The sequence below is a fragment of the Prionailurus viverrinus genome, chromosome F2 (genome assembly GCF_022837055.1).
Source record: "Prionailurus viverrinus isolate Anna chromosome F2, UM_Priviv_1.0, whole genome shotgun sequence".
NCBI lineage: Eukaryota > Metazoa > Chordata > Mammalia > Carnivora > Felidae > Prionailurus > Prionailurus viverrinus.
The window spans coordinates 31,629,024-31,653,242 of NC_062578.1; positions in this window are offsets into that span (position 1 = coordinate 31,629,024).

The window sequence follows — 24,219 nt, forward strand, 5'->3', positions numbered from 1 at the left end:
AAGAAGACCAAAGCAGGAGGCATCACAATCCCAGACTTTAGCCTCTACTACAAAGCTGTGATCATCAAGACAGCATGGTATTGGCACCAAAACAGACACACAGACCCATGGAATAGAATAGCGACTCCAGAATTGGACCCACAAATGTATGGCCAACTGATCTTTGACAAAGCAGGAAAGACTATCCGATGAAAAAAAAGACAGTCTCTTCAACAAATGGTGCTGGGAGAACTGGACAGCAACATGCAGAAGAATGAAACTAGACCACTTTCTTACACCATTCACAAAAATAAACTCAAGATGGATGAAGGACCTGAATGTGAGACAGGAAACCATCAAAACCCTAGAGGAGAAAGCAGGGAAAAACCTCTCTGACCTCAGCTGCAGCAATTTCTTACTGGACACATCTCCAAAGGCAAGGGAATTAAAAGCAAAAATGAACTATTAGGACTACATCAAGATAAAAAGCTTCTGCACTGCAAAGGAAACAGTCAAAAAACTAAAAGGCAACTGATGGAATGGGAATAAATATTTTCAAATGACATATCAGACAAAGGGCTAGTGTCCAAAATCTATAAAGAACTCACCAAACTCCACACCCTAAAAACAAATAATCCAGTGAAGAAAAGGGCAGAAAATGTGAATAGACACTTCTCTAAAGAAGACATCCAGATGGTCAACAGACACATGAAAAGATGCTCAACGTCACTCCTCATCTGGGAAATACAAGTCAAAACCACATTGAGATACAACCTCACACCAGTCACAGTGGCTAAAATGAACAAATCAGGAGAATATAGATGCTGGAGAGGATGTGGAGAAACGGGAACCCTCTTGCACTGTTGGGAATGCAAACTGGTGAAGCTGCTCTGGAAAACAGTGTGGAGGTTCCTCAAAAAATTAAAAATAGATCTACCCTATGACCCAGCAATAGCACTGCTAGGAATTTACCCAAGGGATACAGGAGTGCTGATGCATAGGGGCACTTGTACCCCAATGTTTATAGCAGCACTCTCAACAATAGCCGAATTATGGAAAGAGCCTAAATGTCCATCAACTGATGAATGGATAAAGAAGTTGTTGTTTATATACACAATGGAATACTACTTGGCAATGAGAAAGAATGAAATATGGCCTTTTGTAGCAATGTGGATGGAACTGGAGAGTGTTATGCTAAGTGAAATAAGTCAGGAAAAGAAAGACAGATACCATATGTTTTCACTTTCATGTGGATCCTGAAAAACATAACAGAAGACCATGGTGGAGGTGAAGGGGGGAAAAAAAAAGGTTAGAGAGGGAGGGAGCCAAACCGTAAGAGACTCTTAAAAACTGAGAATAAACTGAGGGTTGATTGGGGGAGGCAGGGAGAGATGGGTGGGTGAGGGGTATTGAGGAGGTCACCTTTTGGGATGATCACTGGGTGTTGTGTGGAAACCAATTTGACAATAAATTTTATATTAAAAAATTGAAAAAATAGATGTACCCATTAAAATGTTTTTAACATTTAAAAAAATCATATTAAAGATAAGCTCACTAAAATATTCAAATAAAATATTTGCACGTTACATTGCATTTGGCCTTATCATTCTGTGATAATGAATGAATAAAAAAGACAATAGTCTGTGTATCATTTTATTAGAAAAATTAGGACAGTGGTGATTAATTATCACATGGGCAAAAAGCAATAAAATTTTAGCCCAATCAGATAGTCGTTGTCCTTAGAAAGATATCCTTGTGTTCTATTTTAAGGTAAGATAAAATTATTTAATATCATGTCCAAAATTCTATAAATATACTATTGAATATTATCGGAAAGTGAAGCATTAAGATGAATGTTGTAAATTTTACATTTCTGTGAACGTAGGTCTCTCTTATAACTTGTCTCATGTTACAAAAAAAATGTTTTTACTTTCAATATTATAATTATAATTAGGAAATAAGTATATACCAGGTTAGGATTTCCTTGAACTTGCCTTTAGAAGGAATTATTTTCATTCTTCTGATAATTTGGCTTCATACAAATGAAAATTAAAGTGTTCCAGCTCATGTTATTTTATAATAATATTAGAAAGTATGTTATGTGGAAGTATTACATAATTACCAACATTTTGAATATAATGATTGCTATTCAACTACCATTCTGCTAATGATGAAATAGAGATTGATTTATTTCATACCACAAGATTTAATACGCAGCAATTTTAACCTCATCAGAAACTGCCTTCTTTTGATGCCTAACAGCTTCAAGATATTTTGTTTTAATGCCCTGGTACTAAAATTGTGCTGTAATTAGGAGATCTAAGAAATAATTTATTCATTCTCAATTTTTTAAGGTCATATTATGGATCATCTTAAAATGCAATCTGAAGCAAATTAGGATGTTAGGAACATTTTACCACTAAACTTGTAAAATGGGAAGAGAACTGTATCTATGCAGATTTTTCATCAAATAAATTCCTTTTTGTTTGCAAAAGAATCAGTTACATAAGTAGTGATGCAACTTGAATTTTGTCAGATTATCATAGATTTTGAAGAATAACATAAGAATGAAATTGTCAAGTATTACATTTTGATTACACATTTGCAGAAATCAAACTTATTCATAAATGAAATCCACACAATGAAAATGCAATTTTATATTCTCACAGGCTTTCTGAGAAGCATAAATGAAGTAATGCTTGAGAAGTTGCTTTGTAAACCATAAAATGCTATTATAATAAAAAACATTATTAGTAATCTCTAGGAGTTAATACCTACAACTGACTTGCTAGAATGGTTTTGGCTTTTGGTAAATGAAATTTGCATTAAAGACATACAAATATTATTAATTTGTCTTATAATATTTTAACATCTGTTAGAATTTAAAAGCTGTATATCTTCTAAATAATTTGCTATTTTGCCGTACATTGTAGACCTCTGCCTGTACATAACTACATATACACAGTTCTGGAATATATGAATTATGAAATTTTTGTAGATAATTATTTAAAAGGGAAAATAAAGCCCAAGTCACAATACTTTTAATTTTTGGATAAATTTTATATTTTATAATAGTGTTTTTCTTTGAAAATTTTACTTGCACTCATCAAAAATATGTACAAAATACCTTTTTTCCACAATTAACTGAAGTCTAGGTAAAATTGCCTTCATAATGAAGATTAAGTACTTTATTATATTCACAAATATGTCACTAAATTAGCAAAATAAGGCATAAAATCCTATACAATAGAGTGTAATCACTATTTTACAATAAAATGCAGCTACCATAGTTCTTAATAAGCAGGGAAGCAAGTTATTATTAGTTGGATTTAAATTTAATGATAACTTAAATAAATGCTCTAAAAAAGTATATTTACTTATTATCTGATATTTATAAAGTGCCATCTTAAAGCTTCAGGCTATTTATCATATTTTATCTAATGGAGACACATCTCAAAACTTAATTCCCAAAAGATATTATACATTAAAGCAAACAGTTATAACCTCATGTCTTTTTTTAACATCCAAATTACCTTTGAGTTCCCCAAATCCCTATACGTTCTTATAGCACATTTTTGCACAGATAAACATACACACATATCAGACCTTTAAAGTACAAGTATTACTTTTTGTTAAAAAAAAATGTTATGAGATTTATTTTCCCTGCTTCTTAATTATACCCAAACATCATCTACTTAATTACATTTTGCTTCTTACAATACATACACAATATATGATTCATTGATCATTAAAAATCGCTATATCGCGGCCCGTGAGTTCGAGCCCCGCATCAGGCTCTGGGCTGATGGCTCGGAGCCTGGAGCCTGTTTCCGATTCTGTGTCTCCCTCTCTCTCTGCCCCTCCCCCGTTCATGCTCTGTCTCTCTCTGTCCCAAAAATAAATAAACGTTGGAAAAAAAATTGAAAAAAAATCGCTGTAGAGAAAAAATTAACACTATCTAATCAAGCTATATAGGCATTGATTCTTTGGCCTAATAATCCTGTTTTGAAAGTACACCACAACACACATAAAATAGCACACAGACAGGTTATATACAGGTTATATACAGTATTATTTGAAATAGCAAAATATTGAAAACCACATAAGTATCCATCCATTCACAAGGCATTGATAAAAATTTTTTTAAATATGATTTATTTACTAAATTTTATTCTATGAAGCAGTCAAAATTTGAAAAGACTCTATCATCTGCTTCCTAGAAATACACCCACATGTACATGGTTAGTTAATTTGCAACAAAGGAACCAAGAATCTACAATGGGGAAAGTGTAGTTTCTTCAATTAGAGGTGTTGGGAAAACTGGATAGCCACATGCAAAAGAATGAAGCTGGATACCTGTCTTCCACCATATACAAAAATTAATTCAAAATGGATTAAAGACTTGAACGTAAAACCTGAAACCTTAAAACTCCTAGAAGAAAACAGGTGGTAAGCTCTTTGACATAACTCAGAGGTACTTTTTTGAAACTAATACCAAAGCAAAAGCAAAGAGAAAGAAAGAAAGAAAGAAAGAAAGAAAGAAAGAAAGAAAGAAAGAAAGAAAGAAAGAGAAATAGGACTACATCAAACTAAAAAACTTTACACAACAAAGAAAACCGTCAACAAAATGAAAGGGCAACTTACTGAATGGGAGAAAATATTTGCAAATTATATATACAATAAAGGGCTAATATTCAAAATATATAAAGAACTTATAGAAGTCAGCAACCACAAAAACCAAACGATCCAATTAAGAAATGGGCAGGAGTTCTGAACAGTTTTCCAAAAAGACATAGAGATGACTAACAGGTACATAAAAAGATTTTCTACATTATTAATCATCCGGAAGATGTGAATCAAAAAAACCACAGTGAGGTATCATCTCACACCTGTCAGAATGGCTAGTATCAAAAAACACAAGAAATAACAAATGCTGGTGAGAGATGTGAAGAAAAGAGAACACTTTGTGCCCTGTTGGTGGGAATGTAAATTGGTATAGCTATTATGGAAAATAGTACGGAAGTTTAAAAAAAAAATAGAACTACCTTATGATTCAGCAATTCCATTTCTGGGTATTTATCTGAAAAAAAATAAAAACACTAATTCAAAAATATATGTGCCCCCCCCCCCCCATGCTCACTGCAACCTTATTTACAATACCAAGGTATGGAACCAACATAAGTGCACATTGATGAATGAATGGATAAAGACCACGTAAGACATGGATGGACCTTGAGGGCCATTATGCTAAGTGAAATAAGTGAGATAGGGAAAGACAAATACTGTATGACCTCTCTTGTATGTGGAATCTAAAAATAAGGGGCGCCTGGGTGGCGCAGTCGGTTAAGCGTCCGACTTCAGCCAGGTCACGATCTCGCAGTCTGTGAGTTCGAGCCCGGCATCGGGCTCTGGGCTGATGGCTCAGAGCCTGGAGCCTGTTTCCGATTCTGTGTCTCCCTCTCTCTCTGCCCCTCCCCCGTTCATGCTCTGTCTCTCTCTGTCCCAAAAAATAAATAAATGTTGAAAAAAAATTTAAAAAAAATAAAAATAAAAATAATAGTAATAAGTTCATAGATACAGGGAACAGATTGGTGGTTGCAAGAGGCGAGGGCTGAGGGTAGGAGAGATGGGAAAATTTGGGTTTTTTTTTTTTTTTTGGTTTAAATAAATTGAATAAAACTTTTAAAAACCCAACTCACTGGGCAGAATCAGGCAGCCCAGTGAGTTGATCAATTAGGCTGATCAAACAGCCCTAACCAAACACAGGCCTCCAGAATCAATTAGAAGTCTAAAAATAACTAATACTTGATATGTAACAATAATGACAACTGAATTGCCATTCTTTTTCTCTGCTTTATAAAGAAAATTAGGAATGAGATGGATGGAGCTAAAGAGTATTATGCTAAGCAAAATATGTCAGTCAGAGAAAGACAAATGCCATATGATTTCACTCTTATGTGGAATTTAAGAAACAAACAAATGAGCAAAGGGGAAAAAGAGAGAGGCAAACCAAGAAACAAATTTTTAACCGTATATAGAGAAAAAACTGATGGTTACTGGGGGCAGGGGGGATGAATAGGGGGCAGGGGGGATGGGGATTAAGGCGTGCACTTGTTATCATGAGCACCAGCTGTAGTATGGAAGTGTTGAATCACTGTATTGTATACCTGAAACTAATATTACACTTATATTAACTAACTGGAATTTAAATAAAAACTTTAAAAATGTAAAAAAAAAATAGGAAGATTTCTATCACCCAATAAATAAATCTATAGGATATATAGTTAAGGAAAAATATATTGCAATATTGATATGTCGATATATGATTACAAAAAATACAAAAAGGACTAAACCAGAAGCCAAAGAAAAAATTATCTAAATAGATGCATTACAGTGGGTTATAAAAGTTAGGTGTTGCTCTGACATTGTTTTTTTATACTTGTTGGATATAATATTTTTTAATATTTATTAAAAATTTTGTTTAATGTGTATTTATTTTTGAGAGAGAGAGACAGAGAGAGAGAGCAGCCTCCAGGCTCTGAGCTGTCAGCACAGAGCCCAACGCGGGGCTCAAGCCCACGAAACTAAAGATCATGATCTGAGCTGAAGTCGGAAGCTCAATGGACTGAGCCACCCAGGTGTCCTGCCTTTTCTTTTTTAATAGTGCATTCTTTCACAGGTGCCTTTTGGTACAGTGGAAGGCTGCAAGGGAACCTTGAAAAATTCTTAGTAGAATAATTTGTTATGAAATTGGAGTAGCCATTCTGGAAATTTTCTATTTGTATTATAGGATAGAGCAGACATGTGTTTTGGCATTATTGGAATGAGATTCTTTACTTTGGGAGACGGTATATAAAAATATGGAATCTATGAGATGTGGAAGAACTATATGGTATTGGATTTAAATTGTAAGATTCAGTATGAACATAAGAGTTTGTCACTGAAAAGGCCTAGAGGCATGAGACAATCTAACGTCCAGAATTTCATTTTGAAATGCCATTTCTACTAAAAGAATCAAGAACTTCTCTAAAGAAATAGCCAACTCTGGGTCAGGAGAAGGAACGGTATAAAGTACAATACCTTAATGTGCCAGAAAGCCCAAAGGTGTTAGAAAGAAAGACAAAAGACAGACAGAGGTGGGTAGGTGAGCAGGAGAGGGGGAGAGAATGAAGGAGAGAAGGAGGAGGGTGGATGAGGAGGAGAAGGGAGAGAATTTGAGAAAGAGAAAGAGATTCCTGTTTTGTTTTGTTTTGTTTTGTTTTGTGTTGTGTTGTTTTATGTTGTTTTGTTTTGTTTTGCCAGAGTCTGTTAAATTGTAGACCCTGCACAGTTCTTTACTGGATACAAAAGAATTCATGAGCACTCAATGACACCCAAAGAGTAGAGAAGGGGCACTTCTTTGCTTAGGAAAGTTTGCATAATGAATCTGAAAGCAATGACAAAACTAAAAAATCACTATTTTGCAATTACCAAAGTAATTAACTGTTTTCAGTAAGGGTAACCAATGGATGCTTAAATAATTGAGTAAAAATTTGTTAGGGAAAAGGATATTTGCATGCTCATAAACACAAGGAGAAATCCCACAAAGATTTCTCATCTCTTGATTACAAGTAGGGGGAAACATATTTCTAGCGGAGAGATGTTGCAGTGCTACCTTATCCAAATGATCCAATTTAGGGTCACTAATTATGAAACCAACTAATATTATAAAACTTCTGCCAAGATGCAATAGAAAGTACGTAGACAATCTGTTATATTAGTTCCAGAAATATTTAACCTGAATCTTATTATGAGTTAAAAGTTTTTTTAATGTTTGTTTATTTCTGAGAGAGAGACAGAGGGCAAGTGGGGGAGGAGCAGAGATAGAAGGAGACACAGAATCCAAAGCAGGCTCCAGGCTCTGAGCTGTCAGCACAGAGCCTGACATGGGGCTCGAACTCATGAACTGCGAGATCACGACCTGAGCCGGAGTCTGATGTTTAACTGACTGAGCCACATGGGCGCCCCATTATTATGAGTTAACCATCAGGAAAATTTGACATATTTGACATTTTGACTTATTGTACAAGATAATTGATTTGAGTTGTCAAAAATATCAGTGTGATAAAAGAATTTGGGGGATCCTTTTACAGTAAAGGAGATTAAAAATAGATGCCAACCAAATGTCACTAGTGATATTTGATTGGGTCCTCAGTCAAAGATATCCCTCCCAAAACACCTTTTGGGATATTTGAGTAAATTAAAGTTATGAGCTTTAAAGTGGATTATATTGTTGTATTGTTATAGATTATACTGTTAAATTTCTGGGTTGCGATAATAATACTATTGCAAGAGATAACATAAATGAGACATACTGTTGACCATTGGTGATTCAAGGTAAAGAGTATACGAGTGTTTCTTGTGCTACTTTTAGTTGTAAAATTCTCAAAGTAGAGCATTTTGGGATTTTTTTGTCATTAAATTTTTATAATTTGTCAATTATTAAATTTCTTGGTTTGGCTGGTAGGTTTAGATATATATTGTGAATGAAGTATCATATGTATAAAAATAAAATATATACAAAACCAAACACTCTTAATCATGAAAGCTTCTCTGTAGCCATGCAGCCTTGCTCAGCCTAAGGGCTGGGTATCATCAGGCACCAAAGTTAGAGAATAATGAATCTGCTTTCTAAGTTCATAATATGAAGATGCACATTCTGCTCCGAGTTGCCTAGCTAGATTGAACTCCCATTGTCTGCAGGGGAAACCTGTTCATCAGTGCACTGTTTGTTGGTCTTTCTCCTCACTCTCTTTTTCTCTGCTTCCTCACTTGTGATTGCTAGAACCAACTCCCAGATAAATTATCAATGCCAAATCCTTGCCTCAGGCTCTGTTTTTAGGGAAACAGAAACCAAGACCAGCTGACAAAATACCAGGAATTTATGTTGGAAATGATGCAGTTATTTTGTCAATATTAAAAGTATATTGTTATAAAGGAAATGCTGGTGTGATAAGCCTACCTCTAACCCAAGCCAAACCCTATGGAGGCAGAAGTGCTTGCAGAATTCCTGAGTGTAAAATTGGTCTTCTTCCTTCTTTTCCAGCTAGGGCAATTTTGTCAAGATTGTTAACTAGAAACTCAGTGGTTATGAGCTTAGTTAGGCACATGTCAGCATGGATGGAGCATTGTGATTCCTACACTAAAAAATAAAATTATTTCTGTGTAAACTTTTATTCCCCTCAATAAGTTTTATTATTTTTTCTATCAAATTATCCACTTCAATTCTCCACATTTTTTCTTAAATATGTTTCATATATTGATTCTACATTTTCTCTAGCGCCAGGCCATATAAAGTTTTCTAAGCAAATGTTTTATCAAAGCAGGCTTCTATCAGTAAAAAATAGAATAGCAATTTATATTTTCAAATTAATTATTTGCCACTATAATAGGATTCTTGATAAGATTTTTTTTCTAATTTAAAAAAACAATGTTTTCATATATTTACTTTCATTAGTATATACATGCAAAAGAAGTAAAAAATTTACACAAAAAAGGGTTGGTGGACTCATTTTAGTCAAAAGGACAGAGAAAAAATTACCGCAAATATAATAATAGCCATTCCTTACTTTAGCATGGAAATTTGGCTCGATTTTTAATATGCCTTTTTTGTACTTGAGTTATGGAAGAGAGAATATGCTGATGCCTCAGTGTAAGTCAAAGTAAAGAATTCATTGACATAACAATATTTCTTATAATGTAACTTCAGGTTTATTATAATTTTTTTCTTAACTACCAAAATTGTTGATATATCAATGTTTAATTCACTATCTTAGTCCATGAGAAGAAACATACATCTGGAGATAGGAGATAGAAAGTTTTTACCTTGGCGGAAACCGGTATGTTTAAAATTGGTGAGAGCCTTCAAGATTTTAAACTCTTCCTTCAAGAAAAAGTGGCAGGGGGTGGGGGGAGGTGGGGGAAGAAAAACATTGAGTTGGTAATAAAGCTTTCTTCCAAACTGCATGACCATTGTGAAGAAGTATCTGTGAAAAATCCGAGAAGGACAATATAAATTGCTTCTGGCTATCAAGGGAAAAAGAAAATTTGATGGTGCTGTAATCAAAATTTCCTCTTCTACTATGGACTGAAAATATTAGCACTCTGCCAGTTTCCTGTCTACTCTTCCTTTACACATCAAATGGGAAAAATGGATTTTGAGAATATTCAAACTTTACATTTCCCTTAATGCATGCAAATAACTTGTGCAAAATATTATAGCTTTAATTTCCATGGATCTTTCTCTCATTTTCTGTGAATGAAATTCTAATTAGAATATTTGAAATTTTGAAGTACACCCTGACAGACTACATTTATATTATATTCATTTACATTATATTATATTCATTTATATATGAATTCCTGTAATATCTTTATATTTCCACAATGAATAAGTTTAAATTTCTGTAAGTAGTATTTAGAAAGTAATAGCATCCATGTTTTAAAAAATGACAGTAAAATATGTCAAATATTATAAGATCATTTTGTATCCCCAAAAGTAGTATTTCTCCATTTTGAGTAGATGTCTGTTTTTATATATTTTATCACACTAAATCTGTTTTTTTAATGTTTATTTATTTTTGAGGGAGAGGGAGAGGGGCAGAGGGGAGGGGGACAGAGGATCTAAGCAGGTTCTTTGCTGACAGCAGAGAGCCTAATGAGGGGCTCGAACTCACAACAGTGAGATCATGATTTTAGTCGAAGTCAGATGCTTAACTGACTGAGCCACCCAGGTACCCATATCACACTAAAGTTAAAAGAAATCCAGAAAATTACACTTCCAGGAGTACAGAATAAAAATATATAGAAATGTATTTTAAATGCACCTTATACCCATACTCAGACTTCTTTGTTATTGTTCCAAGTCTCCATTCTTTAAAGAGTCAGGCCATTTTTAAATCTCTAGACTGAGAAATTAAATGAGTAGGATTTTGGAATATCACATAAAGACACAACTACTTTAGTAAAGTAATTTGAAATATTGAAAAGTGCTGCCAAAATTTGTTTTTTCTAAATAACGATAGATTTTCTCCCCAATATAGAAAAGGACCACCATAAACTGCTAAGCAAGAGAAACAAATAAGTCTTTCTTATAATACTGCTGTAGACTCTTTTAGTACAGCAAAGGGTTTCAGTTAATGATTTCCCTCCTCAGTGCTGCCTGAATCCTGTCTGCTGTTCCCTTATATGATTCAACAGTACAGAAAGAAGTACTGGAAAATTAAGGAGGAAATCCACTGCCATTCTTCAACTCCTGACACATAGGGGGAGAGGGAAAATAGTGGCTTCAGCCACCAGTGAGTTTGAAAAATACACTTGGCCATGACTGAGAACTGATGTTATTGTGATAAAGAGTAAATAAAGGAGAGATAAAATGGAATTTGGTAGAAAGGATACTAAAAGGTACTCGGTCACTAAAAGGAAAAGCCATTTCTCAGATTCTGAAGCCACAGCAAAAGCCTCTGACCCAGGCAAAGTAAAAAATACAATATTAATTGTAATAGTACAATTTTTAACGGGTCATGTGGAATCTGGTCCATTCATATCTTTTATTTAGAATTTTTGCCTCAACTTTAAAATCTAAAATTTACTAATTAGAACTTTATTCACAACTTAGTTGGCTTAAAATAGATACTCTTTATAGTACCTTTAAATATTCTTAAAATGGGATTAAATATTTTACATTAAAAACCACAAAGTAAACCTTGGTAGATATAAGACCTTTTACAACACTTGATAATACAATTTTCCATTGTGTTGAATTTAAAACTTTACAAAGCATTTCAACAAATATTATTCCTGTATTCCTCATGTGGTCTTTAGGCCAAATTACCTACACTTACTATCTGTTCTTTCCCATCTTGCATTTACTTTATCAAAATATCTCTTAAGAGTGCCTATTCCATAGGAGGCGTGGTGATAGGCTCTGTTGGTATAGTTTCTGCTAGCAGGAAGATTTGCACTCTGTCTTGAAAGATAGGGAATTACACCAAAAAATAATTCTCAACAGTAAAACAGCCCTTTCCCATCTCAATGTGGTCTCTATCAGAGAATCATATTTATTTTCTCCACCTGTTTGTCCACCTCCTGCTACTGTCTCTCCTCCTCCTCCTCTTTCCTCTGTTTCTTCCTTTCTCTCTTCCTCCTGTTTCTCCTCTTACTCCTTTTTCTGTTTGTCTTTTCCCTTAATATACAAGCTCAATAAAATAGGGACCAAGTCTTTGTTTTCCTAATCTAATTAAAAGAATTTTTAGGATGTTACATAGAATTCGACATTGGTTTTTGGTATGCAGAGCCCAGAGTAATTAGTTGTCATTTTAACAAGTCTTGAGTTATGTACCTATCAGTGGTAATAATATAAAATGAGTCAAGTCTCTAGATTTAGACAAAAAGACATCTTTTTAAAAATATTTATTTATTTATTTATTTATTTATTTATTCATTCATTCATTCATTCATTTATTTTGAGAGGAAGAGAGAGAGAGAGAGAGACAGAGTAGGGGAGAGGCAGAGAGAGAGAGGGAGAGAGAAAATCTCAAGAAGGCTTTGCACTTTGCTGACTCTGTCAGCACAGAGTCTGACATAGGGCTTGATCTCATGAACTGTGAGATCATTATGACCTGAGCCGAAATCAGGAGTTGGAGGTTTAACTGACTGAGCCACCCAGGCGCTCCAAGACAGAAAGACATCTTAAGCTTGAATAAATACAAATCAAATCATGTGATTAGGTCATCTTTATAAGGATAAAAAAAGGATATCTGTTCTGTAAATTATATATATGTATATATATGTATATATAATATCACATATATATCATATATACATATATATCAAATATACCATATATGATAAAATATATCATATATATATATATATATATATATATATATATATATATATATGCAGACTGTGTGTGTGTGTTTGTCTTCCTGTAAGGACCTCTGCCTTCGTGATGTATTTCCTTCACTTTGCTACCTTCTCAGACTCATGAAATTGTAGCACTGGTGTCCTCAGGGGATCCTACCCTTTTACATCTATCAGTACACTGTTGGGGTTCCAGTTCTCTTTCTCTCTCAAGCCTGTTTTCACTCTCACTCTATTTGTTTGGTTGTTTGGTTTTGTTTCATTTAGTGGCTAGCAATGAATTAAACAGTACATTTTGTAGCTATTTTACAGTGAAACATACCTTGAGAATATTCAGAATATTTAGTCCCCTCTAAAAATAAGTTGAACTTCTAACTCCCAGTGCCTGTGAATGTGACCTAGTTTGGAAATAGGGTGGGCTCTATCCCATCCTGTCTGATGCCCATACAAAAGGAAAAAAGACACAATGATGCAGTCACACATGCAGGATGCCAGATGAAGTGATGTGTCTGTAAGCCAAGGAATGTCAATGATTTCCAGTCATGCCAGGAGTTAAAAGAAGGGGATAGAACAGTTTCTTCCTTCAGGACTTGAGAAAGATCATGTCCCTGTTTTTAGACTTCTAGCCTCCAGGACTGTGAGGGAATTAATTTTGTTGTTTTAAGGTAACCCATTTGTGGTCCATTTGTACAGCATCCATAGGAAACTACGACTGCTTAGCTCTAATGTCTAGCTTAACTAGGGTAGAGTGAAAACATCTAAATTGGACAATTAAGATGTCTCTGGACTTTATATATTTAACCTAAAATTTGTGGGTGTGCAAAAAAGAATTAGCAGACTTGAGACTCCTTGCTCTCCTATACAAAGGCCTGCTTGCAAGGATGGCCCTTGTCTGGTACAGTAAAACCTTGGTTTGCAAGTATAATTCATTATGGAAACATGCTTGTAATCCAAAGCACTTGCATATCAAAGCAAATTTCAAGAACCATTGCCTCAGTTGTGATCATGTGACGTTCAGCATCACATACTATTGCAAGACATTGCTCGTTTATCAAGTGAAAATTTATTAGAAATGTTTGCTCGTCTTGCAGAACACTCTCAGAATAAGCTACTTGTGATCCAAGGTTTTACTGCATTTGTGAAGTTAGCTCTTAGAGTGTTCCCAGGCAACATTTAACTGACAAAAGTGGCTCACTTTGCCTAGATGGGGTAAACAATATGGGTAATGGTGAACATGAGATTTATGCTGAACACCTGCTTTCCTCTGGGAATCTGGAATATTGGCACCCGCTAGACAGAGGGTGCTTATGTGACAAGACCCCTGCAAAAACCTTGGCAACTGAATCTGTAGTGGGCTTCCATGAATATAGCTATTGTACATAGGTTGCTGCATTTGTGTTGCTGGAGGAAAAGTATGCTCTATGGAACTTCTCATGGGAGGCAGGAAACATAAGGAAGCTTTCACATGGATTTCTCCAGACTTCACCTATGTCTTTTTCTTTTATGATGTGGATGTGTATCCTTAAAATATTAGTGTAATGAATCCTAGCCATGCTTACACCTATATGGAGAATCCTTTGAATTCTCCTAGCAAATTTCTGAACATAGGGGTAATCGTGAGAATCCTAAACAAGATGAGACATAAGAAATTTTTTAATTCACCATTCCATTTTACCTCAAGAAGAATCTATTTAATTTTCTGTCACATATAACCCAAAATATACAGTTATGTGGCTGTAAGTTTGAATGAATATTTAGATTTTTGTTGAAACTATGAGTTGCTTTTGGTTAAATTCTATGAGTTGTCTGTGCAATATGCTTTATTATCCTTTCAATATAACCCAAATAAAGCTTAATAAAAAGAAAGAACATATTTAACATTTGCTAATAAGAACATTTAAAAAGGTTCTTTAATATATAATTAACCAGTAATGGCAAAATTAGCATATAGTAGTAAATTATATTTTGGAGAATAAAGTTGCATTCCAAAGAAAATCATATTAAAGCTCATATAAAAATACATTTTCGCTAAAGCCCCACAAATAAAAGGCAGTTAAAACTATTGCATTGATAACCTATTAGATTGCAGTACCCATGACCCATTTAATTCATGATCATCAGTTTTCTATGTGATGCTAGCTGGGCTTTAGCAGTCTTGAATGCTTTTAGGGTACATAAATCTCCTTGGTACTTGCTGTAGTCAATACCCTTGTCAGTTTCTTTGGTCTCTTCTCCTCTCCTGTTCCAACTCCAGCTTCACTCTAAACAGTGCAGACTGTGTCTACATTCCAAGTACTTTGAAAATGGGTCCATTTATCCACTGTTTACTTCCAAAATCATGATGACAGTTTTATAGCTTACTTGTCTAGCACCTAACTTTAACTATTAAGTTTATCAGATACTTTTATTAATGGAAGGAAACATTATCTTTCTCAACACCTACTGTTGGGGATGAAAGAAAAGGATCAGCTTCAAATTCTGAGGAAGGAATTTGAGGTGGGATATAATTAAACCATGTGTAGTGATCCTTTAGGAATGCTATCGCACATACTATTTTTTAAGTGTGTATTAGTGAGTGAAAAAGTACCAAAGAAAATCAGGCACAGCCTTGAACAGAGGCTATACCACTAGTTATTCACTTTACAAAATTTGGAGAGCAAAAATCAATAGTGATGTTTGTCTTATTTTTAATAAAAGAATATTGTAATGTGGGCATTATTCTGGGAGATTATCTCAGGCAGTCATCCGGAAAGACTGGAATTTGTAAAGCTCCTTAGGGACAGAAATTGTTTTGATTACCTTTATGTGGTATATATTTAAAGCATATTACTCCCAAAGTGGATTCTTAACACTCATTCTTAGATATTGTTACTAATAGGCAAACAACATAATTTCTATGTACAATACAGCAAAGGTGAACTGTTAAGTACTTCAAAGGATAAACTACAAATATCACTTCTGCAATTTTCTATTATAAAAGTTGTATTTAAACATGGTAGTGATGGATGCACAAATCTATATTAAATTATACATTAAAATACTTACTTTTATATAATATAAATATATTCGTGACATATGATAATTTTAAACAAACATGTTTATTTTATCTCCAAGTTAGATTTCACTTCAACTCTACCACCTGTACAGGCTATGTAATGTGATAAGATATAACAATTTTAAAAATTTGTTACCTGGGGCACTTGGGTGGCTCAGTCTCTTAAGCATCCAACTCGATTTTGTGTCACACCTTGTGAGTTTATCCTGTATGGAGCTTCATGCTGAGAGCACGGAGCCTGCTTGGGATTCTCTCTCCCCCTCTCTCAAAAATAAATAAATAAACTTCAAAAAAAATGTTACCTATATTTTATCATCACCTTGACATCTTTAAATGTGTACTTCCAATTTTTATACATATATTAATAATCTGCCTGAAATCCTTGGAATGTGATTTTTTAAAGTTAGTTAACTCAGAAATGGTATTTTTGTAATATGGTAAATGGAACAGGTCTCTATTCATATGAATAATTGACTAATCACAGCATTTCATTCCACAAATATATGTGGCCAACTGAATCTGGATAATGACAATATATTAGGTTGTACATATGTTATTTGTATCAAACAACATTTTTGAGATGTCATTTGATGAATGGAGTTATATCAGGAACTTTCAATAGAACTTCAGACCTAGAAAAATCCCTTGAATGAATTTTAGCTCATAGATTTAGAATCCAAAGATTCATTGCTTTTCATTAAGTTATTATATATTTGGAATATTTTTTGTAAGGTCACAAATTTGAGTTATGTATGTATGTATGTATGATGACATCTTGAATTTTATGAAGATCAATCAAACAGAAGTGGTTCTTTGGATTGAATACTTTAATCTAAATTTCCAATTTATAGATGTATGGTATGCATTTTGGAAGTGCAGCTGAGGAATATACTCAGAAAAACACAAAGGGAACAGGATATGAAATGGTTAAATGACATTTCTTTGTGACCTAAAGAATTCCTGAGTCACTGTGTAGTGACCCAAAGTGGCAGTCTGGCTAATACAATTTTGTTTTTTAGGCAATGGAGATTAAATAAAAGAACATAGGAGAAACAAATTGCCAAATTTGTAGCTAAATATGCATATTTTAAACATTTCCAAGTGGAACAAACATGTATTACTTTGGGCTTTTTTTTTTTCAAGTTTACTTTTTTTTTATTTTGAGAGATACAGAGAGTGGGAGCATGAGCAGGGGAGAGGGAGAGAGAAAGAATCATAGGCAGGCTCTATGCTGTCACCACAGAGCCTGACAGGGGGCCTGATCCTGCCAACCACGACCTGAATTGAAATCAAGAGTCAGAGGCTTAACAGGCTGAGCCACCCAGGTGCTCCTCAAATTAATTATATTAAAAATTTTTTTTTAATTTTATTTATTTATTCTGAGAGAGAGAGAGAGATAGAGAGGAGCAGGGGAGGGGCAGAGAGAGAGGGAGAGAGAGTCACAGGCACGCCCTGAGCTGTGAGCACAGAGCTGGATGTGGGACTCAAACTCACGAACTGTGAGATCATGACCTAAGCTGCAACCAAGCATCAGACACTTAACCAACTGAGCCACCCAGGCGCCCTCTCAAATTAATTATTTTAGAATAGAATGCCCCAGTTGTTTGGGGGGAAAAGGAAAAGAGCAGATAGTTTAATATGAAAGTTCTCTGAGAAGTTGGCCCATAGTTTTAGAAAAAGCCTAAAGTAAATCCTTCTCTATTGTTTGCCCGTATATGTTAATTCTTTCCCAAACACTTTACTGTCAGTATGATCTGGCTTTGTCAGCATGCTAAAATCTGAAAAGTAAGTCTATGTACAAAAATACTGAATTATTTGCTTTTTGTGTTTGTTTTGTGTATCACTCATGTTCCAGTGAGCAGTATCAATACAGTGGAGCAAATTTATCTGGCATGAAGGCAAAAATTGAACTTCTGTTTTTATTTTTTATCTTTTACATTCAGTTAGAATAGCAATTGCTGTGAAATAGTTACAGCTAATAAACTGAAACTCTACCTCAAAACGTTTTCTATTCACTTATTTTGACCATGGTTTGACCTCTTCCCTGTCAACTAGGATGATTTTTTGTTTGATAGAAAAGGAAGGGGGGAAAAGCAGACAGACTTTACTTTGGTGCATACACTTTATCCTACTTTGAAAATTTGTAATGCAAGTAAACACGCAGGGAAGTTTGCAACGCTCAAGAGGAGGGTGTTTAATATCTGAGCAAGGGAAGTGGACAAAATTAAAGAAATTGGGATCATTTGTGAAATGGAGTCAGAAGATGTACAGAAATTCAGAGAATCAGGAATGCCTGAATTACAGATTCCAAGAGATTTCCTTTCAGAAAGAATGAAGGGTTATAATGTACAATGCTACATCAAGGTGATGTCAGAGTGGTACTGAAACAATGGTCATCACTGAATTCTAAAAAAGGAACTTAAACAGAAAGTTTGGTATTAAAGTCATGTTTTCAGTGGGTGAGCTAGAAAAGATAGAAGTATGGACTGCCATTTCAAGAAACAGCTGTGATCAGAATGAAACTACTAAAGCATTAACTAGGTGTGGGGACAGGTTAAATATTTCTCTTTTCTTTGCTCTTAGTTAAGGAGAGCCTTAACTATGTTTATAGATGAAGGATGCATAGAAATAAGACTTTCTGTTGTTCAGTGTGAGTGTGAGAAGTTAACCAATAGATCAAGTTCTGTTGTAGAGGAAGGTGATGGGGTCAGAGCTTAGGTAAAAATATATTCTTGTACCCAAGGAGGAGTGATATTTATATCCGTGAAAATACAAGAATATAATATAATTATGTAAAATAGATATGGGAGGGAATTTCCAAAAAAATTAACTCTATTTGATTGTATGCCTCAATATTTTTTTCAGAAAACATATTGTCATTGATACAACTCAGTATGGTAAAGTCTGTGAGAAACCTATTTTAAAATTTACTACTTGGTGTAGTGAACACATCTAAAAGCTAAGTAGTAAAGTCAAGTATACCTGGATTTGAATAGTGGCTCTGGAACCATGTGTGCTTAGATATATTTTCTTTGTTTGTAAAATTAAGATAAAATATGTAATGTATACAGATGCTGTGAACATTAGAAACAGTCTTAGTTTGTGACCGCAGTGCTCTCTCATAGTAGCAACTAAGCACACAGTTTTTATCATGATCAATTTTTAGATAAATAGAATGTATTGGTGATCATTCCTGGGTCTTTTGAGTTACACTAAATTGTTTCTAGCACTTTCCCAGTTCAATGGTATCCTGACTGTTTCTATCCACTGTGTACTTCCTCAATTGTCTTCACTGCACAGGTAGTATCTGAAAGTACTTAGAGACCAAAATTGGGAGGTGGGTGAATAGGAGAAGGGGGTCAGGAGGTAAGGATTTCCAGTCATAAAATATGTAAGTCAGAGGGATGTATAGCATGATGACTACAGTCAATATCGTATTATATATTATGTAACTTACTATGTGATGGGGGAAACTAGACTTATTTCAATTATCATTCTGCATGTATGCAAATATCAAACCATTATATCATATCCCCGAGACTAATATAATGCTATATGTCAATTATTCCTCAATAATAAAAAAGTAAACTTCTTAAAAAAAGAGAGAAAGAGCAAAGGAGCATTCTTCAAATCCAACCTGGAATTTCTTTTAAAAAATATTTTGTTTTGAATAATCAATCCTAGACTGTTCCTCTCTCCCGCCACTGCTCTACATTCTTATATTGGTTCTCCACAAGAGATTCCTCAGGAATTCCCTGTCCCACCTAGACCACATCCTGTTCCCAGTTCTGTTAATAATGGTAAATTTATAAAAATAAATAACATTAAAATAAAATGAAAATAAATAATATTATTTGCATATTATTATTTTAACTTATCAAATCCTTAATTAGATCATGTTTTAACTATTTAAATATAATGCAAGCTATTTTGAAAATGTTTCTAAATGGTTTAATTCCTTCCAAAATTAGCTATTTTCTCAAGTCAATTTGCCAGTTTCAATACTCTATAAGACATTTACTAAAAATGGTTGGTTGATATTCCCATATACTTATATGATTATATATCATACCTAACTATTCCTTAAAAAACATTTGCTTGTGTTTTCAATGTCACTCCTAATAGATAGTAAGCCATTAGTAGTCAGGGGTTGTCTTTCTATCTTTGTTTAACCCAGGTCCTCGTCAAATGCCAAACAAATAATAAGCACTTAGTTAAATTTGTTGAATGAAATACTAGACTTAGTACTTTTTTAATGCTTCAATTGCATTAATTTAATTATGTTTTCCACAATGGATATTGTCTGAAGTCTTCTCTTCAATATATTCCTTTATACATATCTTATATACCAAATAAATATTAATATTCCTTTTCTTTTTTGTTGTTTTTACCTTTTCTTTTTTATCCTTTATATATCAGCTGATTTGTTTAAGTGAAGCCAAAGAGAGAAAAAGGGAGGTTTTTTGAAAATGGAGAAAAATACATAAGGAAAAATATCAGAAATAGGGGGGAATGTGCCTGGGTGGCTCATTTGGTTGAATGTCTGATTCTTGGTTTCAGCTTAAGTCATGATCTCATGGTTCATGAGGTCAGCACTGACAGTACAGAGCCTGCTTGGGATTCTCTTTCTCTCTTTCTCTTCTCCTACCCCACATGCACTCTCTCAAAAATAAATAAATAAACGTTAAAAAAAAAGAATGAGGGAAGAATAGTAAGGGTACTCCTTATTACTAGCCTAATGGCTATCTAAAAAATATGTGAATAGTTATTCAAATCATGCATTCTAAAATTCATTGTACATGAAATTTTGCTCATCCTAACTCATTAGACTTCATCAAAATGATAGAGGAGATCTAGAAGCTTGTACAGGAATTTAACTTCTAATTTTGTACAATATTTTTCTTTGGAAACTCTTCTTTGGGGGATATAATAGTTATCATTAGTGAGTGTGTCCCTGCCAAACATCCAGGGACATGTGATGAAAAGAGCATTAAGTTTCAGATTTTGGAACACATAAATTCTATTCAACTCCCTCTGTGAACTGGAGCAAACTTAGCCTCTTTGAATTCCTGTTTCCTATGTCCCAAAACAGAAAAATAAGTGTACTTGTTGTTAAGGTCAAAGGAGATAATAGTTGTGAAAATGCTTTGGAGAAAAACTTGTGAATATGTGCCTGTATGTCTATATCCATATCTGATTTTAAAATGTGGTGGCATTAAACCCTACCTGCATTCCCACGATTACAACACAGAGATAGGAGCATTTTTAGCTGTCCTTGTATCACAAGTCAGAAGGAATAAATATGGGGTTCTGTTGTTTTCCTTTTCCTCTGCTGTATAGTCCCTGTAGTGAGATAAACGGGTGCCTTTCTCTTGTTGACTAGATGCCTTGAGTTCACTAAGGACATCACCCCTCATGTCTGGTATGTAATAAACACCCATCTTGCATTAGGACCTAAGCTTCAGTACCTTACTCTGCTTTCATTTCTCAGAGATTACTGTACTGTAACCGATGGATACACCTGCTTCTGGAGTGATTACCAGTATGGATAGCTTATTGTATTGGTTGAATTTTTATTCCCCGGGGGCGTTTTTGGACTGTCTCCCTGAGGCAGAAACTCTTATTTTCTCATGGTTTCAGAATCTAATGCTTAAAATTCTGATAATAGAGAAAAACAAAAACAAAAATTGTTGGCATATGAAAGTGTCCTTTGGCTTAAAAAAGTGATCCAATGGGGCGCCTGGGTGGCGCAGTCGGTTAAGCGTCCGACTTCAGCCAGGTCACGATCTCGCGGTCCGTGAGTTCGAGCCCCGCGTCGGGCTCTGGGCTGATGGCTCAGAGCCTGGAGCCTGTTTCCGATTCTGTGTCTCCCTCTCTCTCTGCCCCTCCCCCGTTCATGCTCTGCCTCTCTCTGTCCCAAAAATAAATAAACGTTGAAAAAAAAAATTAAAAAAAAAGTGATCCAATTATTGCAATTTAGAAATGGATGGAACTGCTGTGATTAGAAGCATTAGATTCAACTTTAGCACATCTTCTACTATAAACAATCAGTGAAATTATTAGAGGGACTTGACAGTTAATAATAAAACCCATCTTTATAGTGAATGGATAACATAGTTTGGAGACATTAAGAGAGCCGATTCATTCTGAATAGCAATCCTGTCATCTCAATGCTAGGAAACTCCTTTTCACAGCATAAAGCAACAAAATTCCCTTTTCATATAAAATCATCTTTCAAAAATCAATAATATAAAATGTACATTTTATAAATGTGAACAATGTTAATAACTATCAAATCTAAAGTGGAAGAGAGATACAACAAGAACATGTTTGCAAATTTTTATTTTTTAATTTTTTTTTAGTTTTTATTTATTTATTTATTTTGAGAGAGAGAGAGAGGGAGGGAGAGAGAGCCAAGGTAGGGAGAGGCAGAGAGAGGCGGAGAGAGAGATCCTGAGCAAGTTCTGTGCTGTGAAAGTGGAGCCCAATGTGGGGTTCCATCCCACAAACCTTGAGATCATAACCTGAGCTTAAATCAAGAGTCAGTCACCTAACCAACTGAGCCACCCAGGCACCCCTGTTTGTAAATTTTTAAAAGGGAGTGGGATGTTAACAATTTTGGCAATGTCAACGGCTATCCTGGGTGGCAAGACACATTTCCATATGGACTGTACCGTTTAAGACATCAACAAGTTTTTGGTCTCCCAAAACAATCATTGTTTCGGTAACCACAGGCATTTATAATATCAAGCAGTTTTTTTTTTACTATAGTATATAATTTAACTTTAAATTACTTTCTTTATCTTTTCTACAATTAAGCATTCTGAATATATGGTCCATGTATTATTATGAATAGAATGACAATGTTTGCGTTATCTTAAACTTGCATCTACTTAAACTTACATCTCACTGAACTGATATACAAATGTCATCAGGATTTAACTTTATAACCTTTAGGGCATGGTATAAAATCTATCTTTCTAGTCCAAAAGTCCATAAATCAGTACATTTCTTAACTGTGGTGTTTTATTGTTGTTTAGAGTTTTTCTTGTTTTGCAATATTTCAAAATATGTTTATATTCTCAGAGACTTAATTGCCTGCAACACAATCTGTACAAGTCCTTAGAGGTAATTTTTCGAAGAAAATCTTAAAGGAATTGCTGCCAGTAAGAAGAAAAATTTTCCATCCAGAGAAAAACACCAGGGCTAATCTATTTTCTTTACATATCCAATAACATTTTATGGGACAGCTTTGTGAAAGCAGATATTGTCTGATTTTTTTTTTTAACAGCCACTGGGATAGACAGAATGTCCTTACTGAAATGTAAATTTATAATTGGAATTTCAAGTGCTGTGATCATAATAACTTTTTATTTAATACTTTCTGAACAGAGAACGGATATTCGTTAGTGATGTGTTTATGAAATCATTTTTAACTTAATGTATTAGGTATTTTGAAGACATTTTGCAGTTCTGGTTTCGGTTGCACAGAAGTTGTGATATCCAACCGTCAATAAATACTCTCTGGTAGCTCCACAGAGACAAAGGATAAACTCATTTTGTCACTTTCTTAGTTAGCATGGCTACAGGCTGTTTAGCAATAGACTGGGAAAAGAGATAAGTGTACTGTCACACATGATAAAAATTAGGCAGAACTACACTAGTGTTCAGATATTTAGGTCATGCCATTCAAAGCTTAGGTCAAAGAAGAGAGAATTCTTGAAATTTTTGTCTTGAATTGTGTTACTGGAGGGTTTTTCTTTTTAATATCGAAATACTAAACTGAAGTTGTTGGAAGCTGCCTGCTCAGAAGATGCTTCAACAACAGGGACCATACCAATTTTCCTTTCTTCCCCTCTGAGTGAGACACACACACAAACATAATAAACAACTTTTTTTTGGTAATGTTTATTTGTGAGAGAGAGAGAGAGACAGAGACAGAGACAGAGCGTGAGTGGGGGAGGGACAGAGAGAGGAGACACAGAATCCAAAGCAGCCTCCAGGCTCTGAGTTGTCAACACAGAGCCTGACACAGGGCTTGTACTCAAGAGCCCTGTGATCGTGACCTGCGTTGAAGTTGGACGCTAAACCAACTGAGCCACCGAGGTGCTCCAGGACTAAACAATTTTTTATTTAGTGTGTACATATGTATCATATATAGATATATATACATACACATACTATATGATATGTATATACAGTATATATTGCATACTACATAAAAATTATATATATACTGTATATTTAAAATAATATACCTATATACTAAATAAAAAGTTGTT